Source organism: Lynx canadensis, chromosome C1, assembly GCF_007474595.2.
Source record: "Lynx canadensis isolate LIC74 chromosome C1, mLynCan4.pri.v2, whole genome shotgun sequence".
Classification (NCBI taxonomy): Eukaryota; Metazoa; Chordata; class Mammalia; order Carnivora; family Felidae; genus Lynx; species Lynx canadensis.
Window position 1 is genome coordinate 86,042,144 of NC_044310.1, and position 24,198 is coordinate 86,066,341.

Here is a 24,198-nt window from a genome sequence, read left to right on the forward strand (position 1 = left end):
TCTTTCTCCACACAAACCTCTCTCACCACAACTTCCTCCTCCCCCAACACACACAACACCCTACTATAGCTAAAATTGTTTTGCCTTTGGGGTTAGCATTTAACCCAGCATTTCCCTTCCACTAGCTGTTTTGCCTAAAAGAAAACAAAATCACTTCAACTGTTGGTAAATCCTTTCCTTCTACAATTAGAGATAAGAAGCTTAAAAACACAAATATCTAATTCAGTTTTAACTATAAATGATGATATCACACTCATTCCTGTTCTGATGGAGGAGGAGAGGTGCACAGCAAAAAGGCGGTGGGCTCTTGGAAGGGTACAGAGAAGCCTGGAGGTGGGACAGATGACCTTATCCAATCATGCAACTTTATCACGGCTCTGCACTGCTCATCTTCATTTGAGAATAAGCAAAGAAAAGCCGGGCATAGCAGTCCTGTGGGGACATACATAGACAAACTATAATGAAAACTAAGATCAGATAATAAGCTTAAGCAGAGATCTAATCCATGATAGAATCTTTATTAAAAAGAGACAGAATTCCATATGGAATGTCAACTGTATTAAATAAGGGAATTGTAATGCCAGGTATTATGGAACTGAATGAGCATTATAGTTCAAATTTTGTTGCAACAAATGTTATTTCAAGAAAATCCTTTATGGGAGAAAATCTAAATCTAATCTTGGAATGATAGTTCTTTTATTTAAAATCACGTTTGTTACTTCATCAGCCAAACATAGATAGGATCTTAGAGTTCATTGTATAAGGTGTTTGAGACACTAGAAAGGAAGATCAGTAGGAACTGGCAATGTTTGAAGTAAAATATTACAATCCCAAGCATGATTTTTAAAATCAATTTCTCCAGATTACCGAAAATCTTTTCTTTCCTCACCGTGTTGAGTGCCCTTGTATGCCTTTGATGGTCCAGTTATGTCACCATCTTGAGCAAGGTCATCAATGTCTTAGTGTTACTGCTTAAGCCTATGCATCTTGTAGCTATTTAATAGCACAAGAATTGCTGTCCTAATGATTCCTTTTAGTTACATCCTATTTCTCAAACATTTGGATATTTGCTCACTTAACTTTAGTTAACCTAACAGTCAGAAGAGCATTTGCCTGCATCCTGTGAGTGTCTTTCATGAAACAAGAGGAACATATTCATGACAGTCAAAAACTCCCCATAGTGCCATAAGCTAATTAAAATGAAATAGAGTCACACTTAGTAGCAATAACAGATTAATATTTAATTTAAAATAACTACTTTTAAATTACATTTTCTGTTTCCACAGCCCGCTGGAAATAATTTTTATTCCAAAATATAGTAATGTGAAGTGTTAGTTTTTCTACTGCTGCTATAAAAATTATCACAAATTTAGTGGCTTAACCCAATGCAAAGTTTTTATCTTATAGTTCTGTAGGCTGAAGTCCAGTATGGGTCTCACCAGGCTAAAATCAAAGTGTCCTCAGGCTTATTTTCCTTTCTCTTGGTTCTAGAAGAGAGTTCACTTTCTTGCTCATTCAAGAGTTGACAGAATTCAGTTCCATGTGGTTGAAAGACTGAGGCCCCATTTTCTTCCTGGCTGTAAACCAAGGGCCATTCTCTACTTTTAGAGGCTAGTATATTCTTTGGCTCATGGCCCTCTCCCTCCATCTTAAAAGCCAGCAGTGGTGGGTAGAGTTTTTGTTGCTCCTCTCTGATCACAGCTGGAAGAAGATTTCTGACTACAAGGTAATGTGGATGGATACTCTCCCAAATTCAAGGTCTATAACCTCAATCACATCTCCAAATTTGCTTTTGCTATGTAAGGCAGCATATTTACAAGTTCCAGAGAGTAGGATGTGGTCATCTTTGGGGATGATGGGGGAGCATTATTCTGCTTACCACACATAAGGAAGCACATGGAGGGGACTCAGAATAAGGCTCTAAGAGAGAACCATACTTTACACATGTTTGGGTTTCTTTTCCAGCAAAATCTCCTCCCAAACTTTTTCCCTTATAGATGGTTTATAGCTCTTGAAATTGCATGCTTCCTGATTAACAGCTCATAACTAAAGCCAATTGAAGAAAGCCTCCATCATGAAGCATGGCTTATTGGAAATATTTTCTGTTGCTAGAAGGTCTGTTGGCCTCTCCTAACTGGGTCACTATGTCAACCAGCATAGAAAGCCTCCTGGCCTCCTGACATCATAGTCTGATATTTGGATCCTACAAACTGCCTTAGATGTTTAAGTTGAACTAGAGCAAGTCTCCAGGAATAAATGGTCTGACTGGGAACTCACTCCACTCCAAACCTTGGAGTATCCTATCAATGGAAAGGGCTAGTTCTAGGCCTCCTAAGAGCCTCAAAGTTACTTTTAGGCAGTCTCCAATGAGGATCTGATTTAATCCAGATATTTCTCTCTTTTTTTAATGTTTTCTAATGTTTATTTATTTTTGAGAGAGAGAGAATGACAGAGACACAGAGTGCCAGTGGTGGGGGGGGGGGAGGGGGTGGGGAGGGTGGAGGGAAGAGAGAGAGGGGGAAACAGAATCTGAAGTAGGCTCCAGGCTCTGAAAGGTTAGCAGACAGCCCGATATGGGGCTCGAACTCACAGACCACGAGATCATGACCTGAGTGGAAGTCAGACACTTAACTGACTGAGCCACCCAGGCGTCCCCCAAGACATTTCTAAGTCAGACTTCCCTGGTGGTCGTGTTTCACTTTTGTCTGGACTATTGATTTAAGTTCCTGGACTATTGTAGTAACTGCCTCACTCGTCTGCTCACTTCCAGACTCTTTCCACTACAACCCCTCCTCGATGTTATCAGGACAGAGGAGATTCTCAACTTTTTATTTGTCCTACCATACTTGAAGAATACAATACACTTCCAATAGTAAGAGTGCCTCATAATGGCACTTCCTCCCAACACAAAGTTCTGTTAAGTTTATAAAAGAATCTCAGATGATTCTGAATCTTCAAAGGTGGACCAAGTGATTCTGTAATCTTCTTCCTTTTATGTGCCTTTAGGGGGCATGTGATAATAATAATAAGGCTACCTCTTATCATTGTTATAACACTTATATGCTGCTGACTATGTGCCAGATACTATCTTAAGTACTTTATGTATGTTAACTTTTTAATCTGAATATCAACACTTGAGGTAAGTGCTATTATTAAACCAATTTTACGGATGAAAGAAAGAGATTAAGTGACTTGCTCACAGTCCTACAGCTAATAAGTAACAGAGCTGTGATTTGAATTCAGATTCCACACTTTCAACTACTATATATATACTCCAGCACCTTCTGTTAAGAATCACTGTACTACTGGGGTGCCTGGGTGGCTCAGTTGGTTGGGCAACTGACTTCAGCTCAGGTCATGATCTCATGGTCTATGGGTTCGAGCCCTGCATCAGGCTCTGTGCTAACAGTTCAGAGCCTGGAACCTGCTTCGGATTCTGTGTCTCCCTCTCTCTCTTCTTCCCCCTCCTTGTGTTCTATCAAAAATAAATAAACGTTAAAAAAAATAACTTAAAAAAAGAATCACTGCACTACATTATCTGTTTTGCTAACAAATTATTGTCACACCTCTACCTTTCAAAACTTTCAATTTAAAATTTTAACATAGCATTCAAAGCTTTTTATAATCCACCCCTATCCTCAATATTGAAACTATTTTGTTATAGGATCCCATCTCCTTACTAATTTTCCCTCCTTTTATGAATTATGGAGACAGGGATGTAAAAACCTTCCAATATACCTAAATAAAGCTATTTTTAAAAAAAGGAAAAAGAAGACAGTTTAGTATCCCATCACATTTGCTTCCCTCAATAAAACATGCATTAAGTGCCTATTTGAGCTAGGCTATGTTAGGTAGAAAGAATGTAAAGATCCTACAAACTGCAGGGAAATAAAGAAATAATTATAACAAATAAGGGAGGGAATAATTTATCCAGGCTTTGTGTGTCAAGCACAATTCTATTACACACAGTTTATTTACCCTCCAGCCAACACTGCAGAGTTTGACAGATGTAGAAACTACAGTCCAAAGTAGTTAAGTATTGGAACCAAGAATGTACAGCTGGGATAGCAGTAGCATAAGTGGGACTCAGGGTCAGTCCTGTCTGACTCCAAAGCTCAGGGTCTTTCAACTATGCCAGTGGTTTTCAATTTTTTTCTTTCCTATCAAGAATCTTATTATTGAAATGAAAATAAGCCAAATAGATCAAAGTTGGGATGAAAATAAACCAAACAGATAAAAGCAGAACTTCTTTGATTAATCAGAGTGCGAAACCTAGAGCTCCTTCCTTCCCCAATTCCTGGGTCTCTAGTAAAGAGGTACCACAGAGCTCTTTGAAAACCAGTGCTGCTGGTTTACAATGCTGCTTTTTCTCTGGTGCAAACTTTAAACAGGGCTCAAAATGCAATAGTATAAGGAGTGCAACGTACTTTGGGAACAAAAAGAAGGACACCAGGACTGAACTTTATAAATGGAAAGGAATTGTCATAGAAAAGGTTACATTTGAGCTGAGCCTTAAGAATAGGTGGGAATTTTCCAGCAGGAGAGTGAGGTAAGGATCCTTAAGGCACACATAAAAGCATAAGTACCCTAAACATGCTTGGCATTCTCATAATACATTGCCTTTAAGAAACGACATGGAACCTTCGTGCCTGGATGGTGTAGTGCAGTGCAGAGACCAGACTGGAAGATAGGAGACTGAACTAAATATACTGGGCTTGCCATTTCAATGCCTTGCTTTGTCTTTTCACCTGTAGATTAAGGGGATTTCACTAGTAACTGTCAAAGGCTCCTTCAAGGCGTAGAAATATCATTCTGTAGTTCACAAAAAATATGTTTTCCATAATCTTACATACAAACATATGGAGGAAAAACTACTACAAGTGTCATGGTTAGGAGCTTGGGCTCTGCTACTCACCTGCTATATGATCCAGAGCAAGGTTCCTAACAATTCTGAGCTTCAATTTCCTTAGCTGACCACAGAGAGTTGTTGGAAGGATATGTGTATGAATGCACATAAAGTATATCGCCTGGCATATGTCAAGGATTCAGTAAGTGTTGACTGTAATTGTATGTGTGTTCATGTGTGTGTGTGCACATATATCCATACATGCACTTATATGGGTAGAACTTTCAAAAGATTCATAGAATGTGCAGAATATGTAGACTTTGAAAATGCAATGAAACAAGAAAAATCTGATTTGTACTCTTTTTTTTAATTTTTTAAAAGTTTATTTTTGAGAGAGAGAGACAGAGCATGAGTGCAGAGGAGGGCCAGAGAGAGAGGGAGACACAGACTCCAAAGCAGGCTCCAAGCTCTGAGGTCTCAAAACAGAGTCCAACGCAGGGCTCGAACTCAGGAGCTGTGAGATCATGACCTGAGCCATAGTTGGACACCCAACCAACTCAGCCAACCAGATGCCCCTGATTTGTACTCTTAAACAAAAACAACTATTTTTTTTTTCAAATGAAAAGGTGGTCTTTATTCATGACTTTGACTTCAGTTAAAAAAATAAAGGAATTTCACTTTCCAATCTGTCTTTTTACTTATGACTTGGAGAGGCTTATTTTATTTATAATAATTCATTTTCTAAGTGAAAATAATCTATCCAACCTCTTTAACTCTATATGTAAGCATTGTTTTGGCTTACTTCAACCCAGAAAATGAAAGTAAGAATAATTGCTGCCATATATAAAATACTAAATGTACAAAATAAAATTGTCATGTAGGCAATTTTAGACACATTACCCAGATTGTCCCATGTATCCTCACAATTCCATAAAGTAGAAATCATTATTCTTATTTTACAAATGAGCAAATGGAGATAGAATGAAAGACACTGCCCAGGAACACCTGGGTGGCTCAGTTGGTTGGGTATCAGACTCTTGATTTCCACTCAGGTCATGATCTTACGGTTCATGGGATGGAGCCCCACATCAGGCTCTGCACTGACAGCATGGAGCCTGCTTGGGGTTCTCTCTCTCCCTCTCTCTTTGTCCCTAGCCCTCTCTCTCACACACACAAAATAAATAAATAAACTTAAAAAAAAAGAGAGAGACACTGTCCAGGTCATATGACTAAGTGCAGAGTCAGAACTCCATCCTCAGTCCTGCTTTTCAGGACATGCTCCTCTCCCTGCTTGCAGTACAAAACCCTCAACTGCTTTTTGAGGAGAGCTTGGAACTGCCCTGAGGTCAACACTTGGTCCTTTTCTATTGATAGTTACCAAATATGACTAATGAGCAGATCTTCTGGGTACCCAAATGTTCATCAGTGGACCAATGCATAAACAAAAGGTGGTATATCCATACAAGGGAATATTATATGGCCATAAAAAGGAATGGAGTACTAATACACACTACATCTTGGATGGACCTTGTAAACATTAAGCTAAGGGAAAGAAGTCAGTGACACAAAATCATATATTATATGATTCCATTCATATGAAAATTCAGAATAGGGAAATCTGTAGAATCAGAAATGGTTTCTTAGAGCTGAAGGTAGGGATGGGGGGATAGGAGAATAGTAGCTAAACAGCATGGTGTTTCCTGTGAGGTGATAAAAGCAGTCTAAGATTGACAGTGGTGATGACTGCACATATGTGTGAATATACTAAAAACTCCAGAATTGTATTCTTTATAAGGCTGAATTGTATGGCATACAAATTATATCTCAATAAAGCTGTTTTTAAAAAATCCTCTGGGAGGGGCGCCTGGGTGGCTCAGTCAATTAAGCATCTGACTTTGGCTCAGGTCATGATCTTGCAGTTGGTGAGTTCGAGCCCTGCATCAGGCTCTCCACTGTCAGTGAGGCTCCAGCTTCAGATCCTCTGTTTCCCTCTGTCTCTGTCCCTCCCTCTCATCCTCTCTCTCTCTCTCTCAAAAACAAATAAACATTAAAAAAATTCTCTGGGAAACTTTTTAAAAAATATGATTCCTAGCTTCTGTCTCACCCTACCGCCACGTTAACTTCCACCTCGAAGATTCTAATTTAGTAAACCTGAGTTGGTTCTCTGGAAATCTGTATTTTGTCAAAGGTGCCTTGAGTGGTTCTGGTGATAATCTGTGTTTGAATATATCACTGCTTTAAACAGGGGTTACATCAGCTGAGAACTAACCCAGAACTGGGCCAAGCTTTTTTTTTATAATACAGAATTCCAGAGTAGACCTGGCTGGTGGATTTTCAGGGTGGCTGGTGGGAGACCAAGTGGCTCAGAGAAAGCCAAAGTCACTGAATACCAAATACCGCAAAGTTTGCTTGGGCACCTTTTGAATGTCTAACATTCAATAAAATCTGGAAGAAGGTTGTTTTAGCCAAACATCCTGACGTTCTTATACAGCACGTTTTTTATTTCTTAGAATTTTAGTGATCCTCTGGTCCCCATTATAAACAAGTTCCAAAAGTTCTTCCTCAGTTGCTTTCTTTGTGTTTATATTCCACCCTATTTCTGAGGGGTAGAAGTGAGGAGTGAAAAAAAATTATTTAATATAGAGGAAACATATTAAGCCCATGAGAAGGAACTAATAGACAAAGAAGCTCAGTGTCTGAAATTTTATATTTTAATGATAGTTTAGCTACATGAGTAGAAAATACACTTGAGGAATTGACAGGAAACTGGAAGGGGGTGAAGTAAATAAACTTCTAATTAATGTTTAACCATATTTCATGAATTTAAATATTTGCCAGGTGCATTTCTGGGGCGGGGGGGGGGTGGAGTTCTATTCAAATTGAGACTCTGAAGACCGCATTTTATTATTCTAAGATTACAAATGCATTTCAGTTTCTTTAGAATGTGATATGGTTTTGCTGACTAAACAGCATTACAGAGGTCCAATGCTATAATTTGACCCCTCTGGCAAATTAAATACAATTATGCAAACTACTAGGATTTGGGTTAATCTAATTAATACGGTACATATGAAGCAGATAATAATTTCCCTGGCTGAAAACCAGATTGCCTTCTTTCACATCTGAACTGTTTTAGAAAAACATTATACTATGTAAGCAAGACTTTGCTGTCTTACATATTCTATTTGCTCAGCTCCATGATGGACATGTTTAGAAAAATAAGGCCAAAATTGGAATCTTCAAATGGTGACATTTTTTGTTCAGAAATGTATAATTACAAAACAGAATATCCCATAAAACTAGGAAGATAATTCATTTTGAGTGGATTGCTTTTCTCAAGTAAAGTGTAAATGTAACACTCATATTTTTTCTCTTTATGCAGCTAAAATTAGTGTTGAATATGATTTAGTGGAGATAATTCTGTTCATTTTAACATAAGTGTTTTAGGGGTTGAAATTGACCCGGATTGAATGTCTACCAGTAATCCATTCACAAACTTCCTGAATGATATTTGTAATTGTGAGATACAGTATACTATTCTTAAAATATGTAAATCCCTTTAGCATTAATCAGTACTACATGAGGTGTGCTCTAAGCAGAAATCAGGAAAGATTTGCTTTCATGCCCCTTACCAAGGAAATTAAAGAAATTATCCCTCTCATATGGAGAAGAGGGAAGCATTTTTCCTTTTTTTTCTTGTTACAAAAGCGAATTTCATGTATAAGAGGAGTTCTGGCCTAATAGCATTGAATATTAGTCTTTTCTAGAAAGGAAATGTGCAGGGTGTACCAAGGCTTCTGGTGTGGAATTGTCATTTCCAAGTGTGTGAACACAGTCTTTGCTCGTTTGTTCCTTAGCTTCTTGGGGAGCCTGCCAACAAGCATGCCAACTCTCAAGCTGTATTGTGCAAGGATTTCCAGCCCACAAAGATCTGGACTTTTTTTCATAGGTGATGTCAATGTCATAAAGGCCCCTAAACAGCTGTTGGGGAGAACAACTTTTAGAAAGCAGTGGCCTGTGTTAGTTCTTTGTTCTATGTTAGGCAAGAAATGCTCGGGTTAGTGGGCAAAGAGGAAAAAAGTTCTGTTAAAAATTCTAACACAATTTTTTATAATTTGTTTGTAAACCTGTAGTGACAAGTATATTCCTGAGAAAAAAGAAATATTAGCTGTATTTGTGTTGTGAGTATATGTAAAGGTGCTAATAAATAAGCACATTTCTCAATGCTGTTAACAGCTATTGTCATTATGCCAGAAGTTTCCCCGCCATGGGCCGCAGACCTCTGGGAATGGTAGCACAGGGGTCATAGCAAAGAAGTGGGTGTGGAGTGGACAATAATCCATATATACATGTACATTTTATTACTCTGAGTAATATTAAAATTCAACCACTGTAACATGACAGGGGAGTACCCTCAAATGTTTTAGATTAAAAACAAAACTAAATCATCTCATATCTTAAACTTGCCTCGCAATAGCCTGGGGTAGATGGCAGAAGATTGGTCATGAGTTGATCATTGTTTAAAGCTGGATGACGGATACATGGAGAGTTAGTGTAGCTTTCCCTTAAACTTTGTGGGTTTTTTTTTTTTTTGAAAATTTCCCTTATAATAACCTTAAAAATCATTCCACCCAAAAAGTTTGGTAGCCACTGCCTTATATTAAATTGTCAAGTAATTTTGCTTACAAATTCTTCCTTTGGATACTCAGTCAAGTTGTTCAAAGCAAAGTTTATGTACTAAAGACTACGTAAGAGATACATTGTCAATCCCTGGTTTACTTTGGGAGTATCCTGATTACTTTTTTATACTTAACCTAATCTTTGTCTCACACCAAGAATTAAAAAAGGGAAAACAGCATTCATACACCTATAAAGGGTTATGGGACATATTGACTGAGAGAAACATAAAAACTAAAATGCTTTTCTCACTGTCACCTGTTACATCCTTTTTCTTCTCTCCCTCTCTCTTTCTCGTTCCCTGTCTCTGGTTTTCTCTAATGCAGCTGTATTTACCCTAAGTTTAAAGAGAATGACCTGTTTCAAAATTGAAGTGGCAAACACAAATTAGAATGCATCCTTTTGGTCTGTTACTCACAACCAATCCGTCTTCAGCAACTGTTCTACTTTTCTTTAGCCTTGGCAAGCTATTCAGAACAACATTTCCTTCTTTTCATTCTGATGCTGGACGATTGTTTGGTGCTGATACGACATTGGCTTTTCCCATAATTTAGCCTAGAGAGTTTTACACTAGGGAGTTTCAATGTGTTTAGATTATCAAGCTTTTTTCCAAGCACTTCTGTAACAGAACTCCATGTTCTAATAGCCCCAGCAAAGTTGTTTTAAATACTTTTCCCCCTGAATTTTCATTAAAATTCACTTCCATTTTAACATTGATGGTTTATTGTCAATTTGCCCCAAAGATAAATTAAAACATGTAGAGATTGTCATTTCCTGTTTGATGTGTTGTTGTTCCTGTGCACAATGTCAGCCTTTTTATTTAGGTGTATGCCATTCCATGGGGGTAAGTAACTTCCCGATTAGTCATTAGGAGTAACTCTTGGAAAACGGATATAATCCCACGTGTGAGCCAGGTGAGTTATATTAGGGGTCAAGGGTTATGTGATCATGTGTATGTCTGTTCCTTTATTATGTAACAGAATCTCATCTGTCATAGTGTGGCTTATCACTACAAATCACAAAATTGTGATTATTTTGTATCAGATTCTCACATTCTTATTTCTTGCCTGATATGACCAATGAACTGGTTTTCAAATGTAGTCATGAAAGAATCGGACAATTGTAGGAGACATGAATTCGCTGAGATACATATTTCAGTAGTTATGTTTGCTTTAATAATGAATTGCTATGAGTTTGTACTCTTTGGCTAGATATTCTGCCTCCTACATCAGATTTTAGAAAAATCTGCATTTCTTGTATGTGTTAGACAAAGTGATGTGTTCCTATGACATTAGTGATCTTTAAACTTTCCAGTTCACATACAGCCTCAGAGAATTTTGAAAAGGTTTGTGCTCCTCTTAAAAAAACTTTTTTACAGTTATTCTTTTTTGAGAGACAGAGAGAGACAGTGTGAGTGGGGGAGGGGCAGAGAGAGAGGGAGACACAGAATCTGAAGCAGGCTCCAGCCTCTGAGCTGTCAGCACAGAGCCCTACTCAGGGCTTGAACTCATGGATCGCAAGATCATGACCTGAGCTGAAGTAGGATGCTTAACAGACTGAGCCACCCAGGCACCCTGTGCCCCTCTTGCACATTGATGACAGCTGAAAATTTTTATTATGGTACTAATAATTGCAGAGGATGAAATTTTCTTCATGTTGTAAAAATTCTACAGAAAAAATAAACCTGCTATATTACTTTTTTAATAGTAATTAACATGATCTAAATACCATGGCAATTTAACATTCCAACCATCCACTTAAAAAGTAAATCATTAAGCTTTCTTTACAGATATTTATGTCATCCCCCCCCTTTTTTATGAATCTGAGCATTTTATTTTATTTTTTTCAATATATGAAATTTATTGTCAAATTGGTTTCCATACAACACCCAGTGCTCATTCCAAAAGGTGCCCTCCTTAATACTGAATCTGAGCATTTTATTTTATTTTATTTTATTTTTTATTTATTTATTTTTTTGTCATTTTCCCCCTTAAACTTATGCTTTCATTCCACTTCACCTATGGAATTTTATTCTAATATAATATATATTTATGCTTGAATATCTTTTATTGATGAACCTATTATGTTTTATTTCAACAAAAATATTTCTATAGATTAAGATTTAAAATTAAAAATATTTCCTGTAACCATGAGGCCCAAACATTTTCTGAAATGAGTCACCATTACAATTATTATTAATATACAGTTGATCAAAAGAAGTTTTACTATTTGACCTAAAGGTATACATAATTTTATTAGAAATACATCTCAATGAGATGGCTGTGAGGTGAATTAGGCTTTAAATTTTTCAAATTTTACCTTTTTTTCCTTTTATTTTAGGGCTTTTATTTTCTTTTACACTTAGTTAATGTATCTATTCATGAATAGTTATTGCTTTTTGCTAGAATGAGACAAGTTTGGTATCAATAAAACCTCTAGTTTTATTTTTGTAGTTGTATATCCTAAGAAGCCTTATTCATGTACATAAGTAGATAGCTCTGGAAGGAGGGCTTTTTGTTTGTTTAAATGGGAATTTTCTTAAACCCTTTCCATTGCTTCTGAGTTATATGCCCCAAATCACTCTGTAATCTTTCTTTAGTTTTTAAAAAAAAAAAAATTTTAATGTTTATTTATTTTTGAGAGAGACAGAGACAGAATGTGAGTGGGTTAGGGGCAGAGAGAGAGGGAGACACAGAAGCAGAAGTAGGCTCCAGGCTCTGAGCTGTCAGCACAGAGCCCGACGCGGGGCTCGAACTCACAAGCTGTGAGATCATGACCTGAGCCAAAGTCGGAAGTTCAACCGACTGAGCCACCCAGGCGCCCCCTTTCTTTAGTTTTAAAAATGATTTATTCCCTAACACTTTTTTATTTTATTTATTTTATTTTTTTAAGATTATTTATTTTGAGAGAGAGAGAGAGAGAGTGAGAAAGAGAATACGAGTGGGGAAAAGGCAAAGAGAGGGAGGGAGAGAGAGAGAGAGAGAGAGAGAGAGAGAGAATCCCAAACAAGCTCCGCACTATCAGCATGGAGCCCGACATGGGGCTCGAACCTGTGAACCACGAGAACATGACCCGATCCAAAATCAAGAGTTGGACACTTAACTGACTGAGCCACCCAGGCATCCCACTCTGTAATCTTTCCATTAAAAATTGGAGATTTATCAGTGGACAACTTAATAAGGTCTCATACTTGGCCACTCCTTCCCACTACCTTTCTTTTAGGACCTTTTAAGTGAGACACTGAGATCTCAGAAGGTTCACCAAGATCTCCCAGATCTCATTGTCCTCTCAGCCTGAGTGCAGTTCTTATTACAGATGCTTCTCTGACTATCCAGTCAGTAGGTGGTCAGCAGGAAATAGATTATTAGACTGGCTACTCCAACGTGCATCTAGACAGAGATATGGTGGCTTCTAGATGACTTGATGAGTGGAGGACAAGCTCCAGATGCTGTTTCTATAGTGGAATGACAGTCTTCATTCCTATCTTTAACCTGTAAATGTGGTTATTATTAATATCTACATCACAGGATTGATTCAAGGGACATTTGAGATGATACAATTGAAACTTCTTGGGGAACTTAAAAATGCTACACAAATATTAGTTGATCCATGTTGAGGGTATTGGAACATCATCTGTCCTAACCCTCTTGGTCAGATAAATTGGGTCTGCTTACACAGCATTATGCTAAGAAACATACAAAAATGCAGCTCACCCATTTGGACCTGCTGCTGCTTCCTGTTCTCTGACCACTTGTTTCCCCAACAAGGATCTCGTTAATCTCCGACGCACCTTCTGACTTGCTTTGATGAGCATTTGTATGCTGAGAGGTACTTCTCTCAGTAGTCTTTCCTGAAGATAACATTTGGTGCTTTCTGTCTCATTCCACACAGGATTCAGTGCTGCACAAAAGGCACTTTTGTCTTCTGTCTTCTAACTTCTTTTTTCAAAAAAAAAATTTTTTTTTTCAATGTTTATTTATTTTTGGGACAGAGAGAGACAGAGCATGAACGGGGGAGGGGCAGAGAGAGAGGGAGACACAGAATCGGAAACAGGCTCCAGGCTCCGAGCCATCAGCCCAGAGCCTGATCAAAAAATTTTTTAATGTTTATTATTTTTGAGAAAGAGAGAGCAAGTGGGGGAGGGGCAGAGAGAGAGGGAGACACAGAATGTGAAGCATGCTCCAGGCTCTGAGCTGTCAGCACAGAGCCCAACGGAGGGCTCAAACTCATGAACTGTAATATCATGACCTGAGCTGAAGTCAGACGCTTAACCGACTGAACCACCCAGGTGCCCCTTCTGTCTTCTGTCTTCTATCTTCTATCTTCTGTCTCCTATCTTCTATCTTCTATCTTCTTTCTTGGTCTCTTACAGGCTGGACTGATCACAGACAACAACCCCTCACCAGAGAAGGCAGATTGGATAAATATGTATACAAATGGAAGAAGAGAATTTAGGTAAATCAGCCTGTTGGTAAAAATGGTAGATAAGATTAAGACTTGTAGGAAGTCTAAGGAAAAGTGACTAGTGGGATTTAACAACTAGTTAAACTAACTAGTGGGATTTAACTAACAGTTGTGTGTAATTTTCTTCAGGTACTGGTAGTTTATTTTTCTTGAAATAAGTATACAAATTAGCAATATTTCCATGGTGAAAAATTAGAAGAATCAAATAATTGTTAAGAGAGACTTTATTGTATCTTTTTCTATTTCTTCTTTCTTTTTTTAAAAAAAAATGTTTTTTTAATGTTTATTTATTTTTGAGAGAGAGAGAGACAGAGCACCAGCGGGGGCGGCAGGGAGAGGGGGGACAGGGAGAGAGAGAGAGAGAGAGAGAGAGAGAGAGAGAGAATCCAAAGCAGGCTCCAGGCTCTGAGCTGTCAGCACAGAGTCTGACACGGGACTCAAACCCACCACGGTGAGATCGTGACCTGAGCCCAAGTCAGACGCTTAACCAACTGAACCACCCAGGCGCCCCTTTTCTTTCTTATTTCAATCTCATTTTGATGTACTGGCCCAAATTTCACCTCAGATTAACTCCATATAACATTTTTGCAGCAAATTCAGTTGTGTGATATTAAGTAGAAATTTCTTTTCCAGACCCCAGAGTCAATCAGTTTGCACCTTGAAGACAGGATTTGGTGACATTTAATACTGGATATCTTGATTAAAGGGTTGGGACAGGTTACTGAGTCAGTTACAGTTACTGTGTACCCACTGAAAGTGTGACACTTTAGTATTTATTAAGTATGGAGCACTTTATGGATCTGAAACTCTCCTCAAAAGTGAGACTTATTCACTGTAGAAAGAGTAGGCCCAACCATTCGTGGAAGAAGCTCCTAACTTTTATCTACTTACTCCAAGTCTAGTAAACCTTTTAACCTTTACTTGTAGTTGGGTCAGAGGGAGTAGTGCCATCCAGTCCCTCTAGGAATCAGCTAGGAATATAGAGAAGAATATGTTAGGAGACTAAACATAGTTAAATATAGGTAGTCCCAAATTAACTAGTACAGTGCTAAAAATCTTATGGATGCTCAGTTAATATTTGTTGTTGAGGCCAAACATCTTTGCTTTTCCAAAATCTCTTTGCAAATAGCACATGTGAGTTTGTCTGGGCTCTGAAGTTCAACTCATATTTCCTCTGTACAAAAGGAAATACATTCTGAGGTCTTTTGGGAGTACTTGTTGTCATAAGCTAATTTTTTTATATTTATAGTCCCCCTACAGCTTAACTTTTTCAAAAATCTATAGCTTTTATCTGGCTAAAATTAACAACTCAGGAAGCCACAGGTGTTGGTGAGGATGTGGAGAAAGGGGAACACTTTTGCACTGCTGGTGGGAATGCAAAGTGGTACAGCCACTCTGGAAAACAGTACGGAGGTTCATCAAAAAATTAAACATCGAGCTACCCTATGACCCAGCAATTATACTACTAGGTATTTATCCAAAGGATACAAAAATGCTGTTTCAAAGGGACACACACACCCCAATGTTTATAGCAGCACTATCGACAATAACCAAAGTATGGAAAGAGCCCAATGTCCATAGATGGATGGATGGGTAAAGAAGATGTGGTATACATATACAATGGAGTATTAGTTGGTGATCGAGAGAATGAAATCTTGCCATTTGCAACAACTTGGATGGAACTAAAGTGTATTATGCTAAGCGAAATAAGTTAGAGAAAGAAATATCACAATTTCACTTATATGTGGAATTTAAGAAAGAAAACAGATGGGGGTGGGTGCCTCGGTGGCTGAGTTGGTTGAGCGTCCAGCTTCAGCTCAGGTCATGATTTCACAGCTCGTGAGTTCGAACCCTGCATCGGCCTCTGTGCTGACAGCTCAGAGCCTGGAGCCTTCTTCCGATTCTGTGTTTCCCTCTCTCTCTGCTCCTCCCCCGCTCACAGTCTCTCTCTCTCTCTCTCTGTCTCTCAAAAATAAATAAACATTTAAAAAAATTTAAAAAGAAACAAAAACAGATGAACATAAGAGAGGGGAAGAAAAAATAAAATAAAAACAGAGAGGGAAGCAAACCATAAAAGACTCTTATATACAGAGAACAAACTGAGAGTTTCAGGAGGGGTTACGGGTAGGGGGATGGGCTAAATGGGTGATGGGCATTAAGGAGGACACTTTTTGGGATGAGCACTGGGTGTTATATGTAAGTGATGAATCATTAAATTCTACTTCTGAAGCCATTATTTACTCTGTATGGTAACTAAATTGGATTTAAATAAAATTTTAAAAATAAATTTAAAAAATCACGGGGGGAGCCTGGGTAGCTCAGTTGGTTAAGTGTCCGACTTCGACTCAGGTCATGATCTCGTGGTCCATGAGTTCAAGCCCCGTGTCAGGCTCTGTGCTGACAGCTCAGAGCCTGGAGCCTGTTTCAGATGCTGTGTCTCCCTCTCTTTCTGCCCCTCCCCTGATCACGCTCTGTCTCTCTCTCTTCCTCAAAAATAAATAAACATTAAAAATTAAAAAAAAAAAATCTATATCTGTTCTCCTTTGTTTTTTATTTATTTTTTTTCTTTCTTTCCTTTTTTCTTTTTTTTTTTTCGTTTTTTTTTTATATATATGAAATTTATTGACAAATTGGTTTCCATACAACACCCAGTGCTCATCCCAAAAGGTGCCCTCCTCAATACCCATCACCCACCCTCCCCTCCCTCCCACCCCCCATCAACCCTCAGTTTGTTCTCAGTTTTTAAGAGTCTCTTATGCTTTGGCTCTCTCCCACTCTAACCTCTTTTTTTTTTTTTTTCCTTCCCCTCCCCCATGGGTTCCTGTTAAGTTTCTCAGGATCCACATAAGAGTGAAACCATGTGGTATCTGTCTTTCTCTGTATGGCTTATTTCACTTAGCATTACACTCTCCAGTTCCATCCACGTTGCTACAAAAGGCCATATTTCATTTTTTCTCATTGCCACATAGTACTCCATTGTGTATATATACCACAATTTCTTTATCCATTCATCAGTTGATGGACATTTAGGCTCTTTCTAAGGATCTGTATGCTGAAAGCTATAGAAAGCTTATGAAGGTAATTGAAGAAGATTTAAAGAAATGGAAAGACATTCCCTGCTCATGGATTGGAAAAATAAATATTGTCAAAATGTCAATACTACCCAAAGCTATCTACACATTCAATGCAATCCCAATCAAAATTGCACCAGCATTCTTCTCGAAATTAGAACAAGCAATCCTAAAATTCATATGGAACCACAAAAGGCCCCGAATAGCCAAAGGAATTTTGAAGAAGAAGACCAAAGCAGGAGGCATCACAATCCCAGACTTTAGCCTCTACTACAAAGCTGTAATCATCAAGACAGCATGGTATTGGCACAAAAACAGACACACAGACCAATGGAATAGAATAGAAACCCCAGAACTAGACCCACAAACGTACGGCCAACTCATCTTTGACAAAGCAGGAAAGAACATCCAATGGAAAAAAGACAGCCTCTTTAACAAATGGTGTTGGGAGAACTGGACAGCAACATGCAGAAGGTTGAAACTAGACCACTTTCTCACACCATTTACAAAAATAAACTCAAAATGGATAAAGGACCTAAATGTGAGACAGGAAACCATCAAAACCTTAGAGGAGAAAGCAGGAAAAGACCTCTCTGATCTCCTTTGTTTTTTAAAAATATTTTTATTATGGTAAAACATATATCACATTAAATTTATCATTTTAACCATTGTAAGTGTATAATTTAGTGGCATTAATTATATTCACAATGTTGTGTTGCTTTTTTTTTTCATGCTGAACAGAATTCCTAATGTAACTGTGACAAAGATGGATGAAGTATTAGCTGAAAAATAGTTGTTAGCTTAAAGGACAGACATATCCTAATCCCAGAATACTTATTAGGGGACACAAATATATACAACATATGAATTGAGTGGATCCCGAATACGATCCCAAAGAGTCAGGAAAGCCCCATAGTTGTAGTGTAATATGCAGCATGAGATCTTCATTGGAATAGGATTATTTTATGTCAGGCCAACAAAAACTTGGCATTGATGCATAATTAATGAACTGGGAAATGGATTAATGAGATTTCTCTCTAATTAATGTTTCCCTAATATTTGACGTGAAAGCAAAGCTGCATTAATTAGTAGAGTGGGTATTGTGTGTGTGTGTGTGTGTGTGCATGATTTTGTGTGGGTGTTGTGTGTCTGTGGGTGTAGCTTGACATACTTCATTTGCTGTGTTCTCCTCTCTTTGCTCTTGCCCTCCTTCCTCGTTTCCACCCCCTCATCACTCTTATTCTTCTCAGGACTGCCATTGTGTTTTTGTATGTGGATGAGGGGGAAGGACTGACAGCTTGAATTATTCCATTTTTAGATGAATGTTTGAGTATATATGAATTAATCAATATTTCACAATCGAGGTAGTGAAAGCCCCTCCTTTCTCTTAGAGCAAAAAGAACATTATGGTCTGTGTGTGCAGCTTAACTACCATTAATGTTAATTAAATCATGCAGGCAAAACCCCTTTCTTGATAACATGCTCTAGTGTACATCATTGTCAATTATACATCAACTCTTAATCATCTTGGGAAGCAGAAGCGGTAAATCCCCCTGCTGGGCCACAGCACCTCATGTAGGGATTATTGGCTAGCATTAGGATCTGAACTTAAAATCTTAATTCTTTATTTTCCTTCAAACATATTATACTATTGTTAATTAAGTCAAATATTCCCCCAGGAGGAGGTAAGCAAGTGTGTGTGTGTGTGTGTGTGTGTGTGTGTGTGTGTTTGCATATGGGATGGGGAAAGAGATGAAGATAAAGGAATGGTGAAGTCTAAGAGGAAGGATATTTTTGCATTCATATTTGAGGGCTACAAAAATGTGTAGCTCCTTTTCCAAAATCTTGAATTTGAACATGGCTTTGCAGATATAAGATCTTCCATGAGCTGTATAGTTCTGATGGTTTTGTTTCTGGACATGAAATGCTACTATTGGAAGATTTCATTTCTTATGTGGCTAAATATTTCCTCATCCAAAAGATATTCGTGAAATCTATGATGCTGCTGCTGTTGTCAAGAAGTTCTCTAACTAGTGGCAGAGACTGACACCTTAACAGGCATTTGGAAATGTATGAGCGAGAGCCATTCAGTTTGCTAGAGCTTATGTTCCAGCTAGAGAGTGATGAAAGGTAAGACTGGAGGGCTGGGGAGAGGCCACACCACGGGAAACCCTGTGCTCCGTGTTGTACTAGCAGGATAAGAACTGCTGTCACCAACAAGGGTCTGAAATGCTAGGAGTGAAGTTCTCATTCCTGGAGGCAGTTGGTGCAAGCCTTCCACCCTCTGGTTCTAGCCAGAGCATTGAGTCTTCTGCTTGCAGCTTCTGCATCTGCTAGCTGACTATAGAAGAGACGGGGGAGTTAGGACTGGACCCATCTTGGGAAGGCACACATCACGTCTCCCAGTGATGATCATATGTCCCAATGTATGCCTGAATTCCCAGGGCAACAATTAATACTGTTCTCTTTCACTCTTAGCCGTGTCCTGACTTGGACAGTAAGTCACATGACCGCCCTGACTTCCCACATTCCACTGGCCAGAATTCAATCACATAATCACACCCGACTCCAAGGGAGGAGGAAGGAAAAGGCAATGGATTTTGGTGAATGCAAGGTCCTCCCTGCCACACATGTGAAGGAGGTTAAGCTCTGTTCTCCGTATCTATTGCCTTTAAACCATCGCCACTTAAATTCTTGATATTCCTTTGAAAATTCTGGTTTATTTTAAAAATTCGATTGAAGTTTGAATCCTGCTGTATAATATATTTGTGTCTTTCTTAAAATAAAAATATTGTGCTTTCTTCTTTAAAAATCTTCACAAATAAATAATGCTCCAGGAATATTTGCCACGGTTAGTTGTTATTTCCTCGACTCCTGGAAGAGCTATATGAATACCCAATTTGAGACAGACACCACTGAGCAGTCTTAAGCAGAAGATGACCTGGCCACATTTTCATTTAAAAAGACCACTCTGGGCCACCTGGGTGGCTGAGTCACTTAAGCATCTGACCTTGCCTCAGGTCATGATCTCATGGTTCATGACTTTAAGCCCCACGTAGGGCTCCACTCTCAGCTCAGAGCCTACATCCAATCCTCTGTCTCCCTCTCTCTCTGCCCCTTCCCTGCTCTCTCCCTCAAAAATAAATAAAACACCTTAAAATATTTTTTAAAAAAGACCACTCTGACAGCTGTGTGGAGTGTAGATTTTAGGAGGCAAAGAGAGGGAGGCCAATTTGGACTCTTCTAGTTATCTGAGAGAAAGATGATGAAGGATCTGAGTAGTGCTGGTAGGAATGTTAGGAGATTAAATCGGTAGGCCTAAATCAAAAATTAAGTTACTGATAAATTAGACTATGTAAAAATTGAATGCTTCAGCAAAAATAATCATAAAATTAAGTTTAACAAGCAAAGAACAAACTGGGAAAAAATGGGTGACACATTTATGAATGATGATATCTTTAATATACAAAGAGGATTATGACTCACCAAGAGAAAGCATTCTACTAGAAAAAATAGACACAGCAATTTGTCAAAGAATATAAATGGTCTGCAAAATGTTAAAAACCTTGCCAAAGATCAAAAAAATAGAAATGAGAAGATGAGAGCTATTTTTCATTATCAGATTAGTAAAAGAAGGTGTCATAATAGCATGTACAAGATATTAGTATTAGTGCTGTCAATAACAGTCAAAAATGAAAAAAATAATAATTTCCTTCAATGGAAAATTTGTTAAATAAATTATGATATATCCCCTCAATGGGATATTGTGCAACCACTAAAAATGATTGTATAACTCTATATTAATTGAAATAGGAAGACACTCATGACCCACTACTAAATGAAAACAAAAGATTATTGAACTCTATATTATATGCCTCACTTTCTGTAAAATGTCTATATGAGTGTGCAGGAATGTGCATGGGTATATATATATATAGAGAGAGAGATATCTGTAAGGCTTTTCAACAAAATGTTAAAACAGCGCCTATTTCTAGAGAGTAGAGTTGGAGATGATTTTTACTTTTTCCTCTGTATCTTTCTATATTATTTTGAAATTTGAAAATAGACATAGATCATTTACAATTTTTAAGAAATGAAACTGAATTATTTAGGGGGAAAAAATAGCAGGTCTTTTTGTCCTTCAGAATAAAAAATGAGGCGAAGTTGAGGATTGGTCATATGTGGAAAGTGAAGGAGAAGGGTTGGCCAAGGATGACTTCTGGCTCTCTCATCCTGGTAATTCTGTGGCACTGGCTAAAAGACAACCCTCCTGTCATTGCCTGCCCTTTCCCCCCGTTGTCAATCCTTACCACTTTGCAACTTCTCATCTCAGATTCTGCCCCTCCTAATGCTGGTCCCACTGTTGGAGCCTCTGCAGGCTCGGCCTGATTTCAGAATGCCCTCTTCATCTACTTTCTTAACTAAGTGGCAGAACATTAGAGATGAGAGATGTCATTGGAAATGACTGGTCCAAATATTAAATTGGCATAGGTTGCTTTGATGCCAACATGTACTGAGGGTCCCAGTCAAACGTCAGAGAAGATGGATGTGAGAACTACCAAGTTTAAGAAGGGCCCAGTACTGACTGGCTCTGTCTCATGGTGTTCAAAGTAGTAGTAAGGCCCATCGAAAGGGTAAGGATTCCCAGGGGTTTGCAAGGCTTGATGAGGGGTAGGGACGCCCATTTTCACTTGGACTGACTACACAGAAGAGGGGCAGGAGGTTGAATAGTGGAAGCAAAGGCTGGTCCTTGTTAACAGTTTGAGAGGAATTGCCACCATATCCTTTTTCTGTATTGCAGTTTTGCCTTACAAACAATTTTTTTCAAAGCCAGATTATGCAGAAACAAGCCTAAATGCTGTCTGTCTTGGGGCGCCTGGGTGGCGCAGTCGGTTAAAGCGTCCGACTTCAGCCAGGTCACGATCTCGCGGTCCGTGAGTTCGAGCCCCGCATCGGGCTCTGGGCTGATGGCTCGGAGCCTGTTTCCGATTCTGTGTCTCCCTCTCTCTCTGCCCCTCCCCTGTTCATGCTCTGTCTCTCTCTGTCCCAAAAATAAAAATAAAAAAAAAAAAAACGTTGAAAAAAAAAAATTAAAAAAAAAAAATAAATGCTGTCTGTCTAAATGTAAATGTTAAACATAAGAACTCTTTACTGGTAAAGAAATTTGCAAGATTGAAGTCAGAGACGTGTCGGCTTCTCAAATTTTATTCTCTTTGCCATTTAAGGCTGACTCATCCCAGCCTTCAAGGGTCAGGGCATTTCTTAGTATGCGTTGAACTCATGCCAAACTATTGTTTCACACTGTTATTGTCTAAAAGACAACGTGTACTAGAAACGTGAAACAGGAAACGTCCATCTGAACTTATTACGGTAGAAGAAATTTTCCAGAGTCCATATGCTGATGTAATTATGCTCAGATTTTTTTTTTTTTTTTTTCCAAAGCGTTTGGTGACCAGATCTTTGGAACAATTGTCTTCGGTGTCATGGGCAGGGCATATAACTTATTATCTGTCTTGTAGAAGAGTACAGCCTGTAATTGGCACACTGTTTTTGAATTAGGTTTTAAGGTGTTCTTTTTTATTCGCCCAGTTTGTGTGGGTGTGGGAAGTGCATATATATTTGAATGTCCGAATCTCTATTTTCTTTGGAGAGTCCTTACTTTATTTTACACAGAATTTTTTTTCTCCATCTTCATAGTCGATGACACATACCCTACTCCCTTCTGTTCCAGTGCTGTACTTTGTACAATTTACAGTACAATTTCCTGGAAATAGCAGCAGGCAGCTTCAGTAGGCCCTGGCTGGCTGGTTCAAGGGTTCTTGCAGTGCTCACAATGGACATTTCTCAGCATCACTAATCTCTCTTCTTTTATTTTGGTCCCATTTTCATCAGCACCAATCCTGTGCTCTGAAATGAATTGAAATGCTGTACTCTTTGAAGGGACGAGGATTAAAGCTTAAACCAGGTCTAAGGATGAGGTGAGAGGAGAGCAGCCCACACAAATCTGGTAGTTTTTTTTCTCCTGAGAACTGAAAAAAAACAATCTGTACTCTCAGAAAAGAAAGGAAACAGTAAGTAGGAGCTTTTCCCCTACACTGTACATGGTACACTGTCTTTGGTGTAGAGCAAAGTGAAAGTCAACCCGTTATTTATTTCTGTAGCACACTTATTTTTTTTTAATATTTTTAACGTTTTTTATTTATTTTTGAGAGAGAGAGACAGAGTGTGAGCGGGGGAAGGGCAGAGAGAGAGGGAGACACAGAATCTGAAGCAGGCTCCAGGCTCCGAGCTGACAGCACAGAGCCGGACGCGGGGCTCAAACCCATGAACCGTGAGATCATGACCTAAGCCGAAGTCGATGCTTAACCGATGCTTAACCGACGCCCAGGTGCCCCGATTTCTGTAGCATATTTAAATACAGTATTGGATTTATATAATCATTAAGAAGTAGAGATCATAACTCAGGTATGACTGCATCTTTTTTTTCCCTCTTTTCACTTAATTTAAGTAGCTTCATATTCTTGTTTTATGTTTTAATGTTTATTTTTGAGAGAGTGAGAGAGAGTGTGGAGATCTGAAGCAGGCTCTGCATTGACAGCAGAGAGCCCAATGCAGGGCTCGAACTCAAAACCTGTGAGATCATGACCTGAGCCAAAGTCAGACACTCAACTGACTGAGCCCCCCAGGCACCCTTAGAAATCCATTGACTAAAAAAAAAAAAAAAAAAAGAAAAGAAAAAAAAAGAAATCCATTGACTTTTAATGTAACTTTTGAATAGGAAGCAGTTGAATATAAACAAGATCTTGAAATGAGATTATTTGGGATTAACTAAGTATTTCTATATCTAATTTAAAAGCTTATTTTATTTTTATGTTTAATTTATTTTTATTTTTTAATTAAAAATTTCCTTAAAAATATTTATTCATTTTTGAGAGAGGGAGAGAGACAGACAAATTTATTTTTAAATTTAAATCGATGTTAGTTAACATAAACTGTAATAATTTCAGGAGTAGAATTTAGTGATCTATCACTCACATATAACACTCAGTGCTCATCCTAACAAGTGCCCTCCCTAGCATATTCTTGTTTTATATCTGAGTCCATGATCTTTTTCATCCTGTATCCTATGTGTCTGACAAA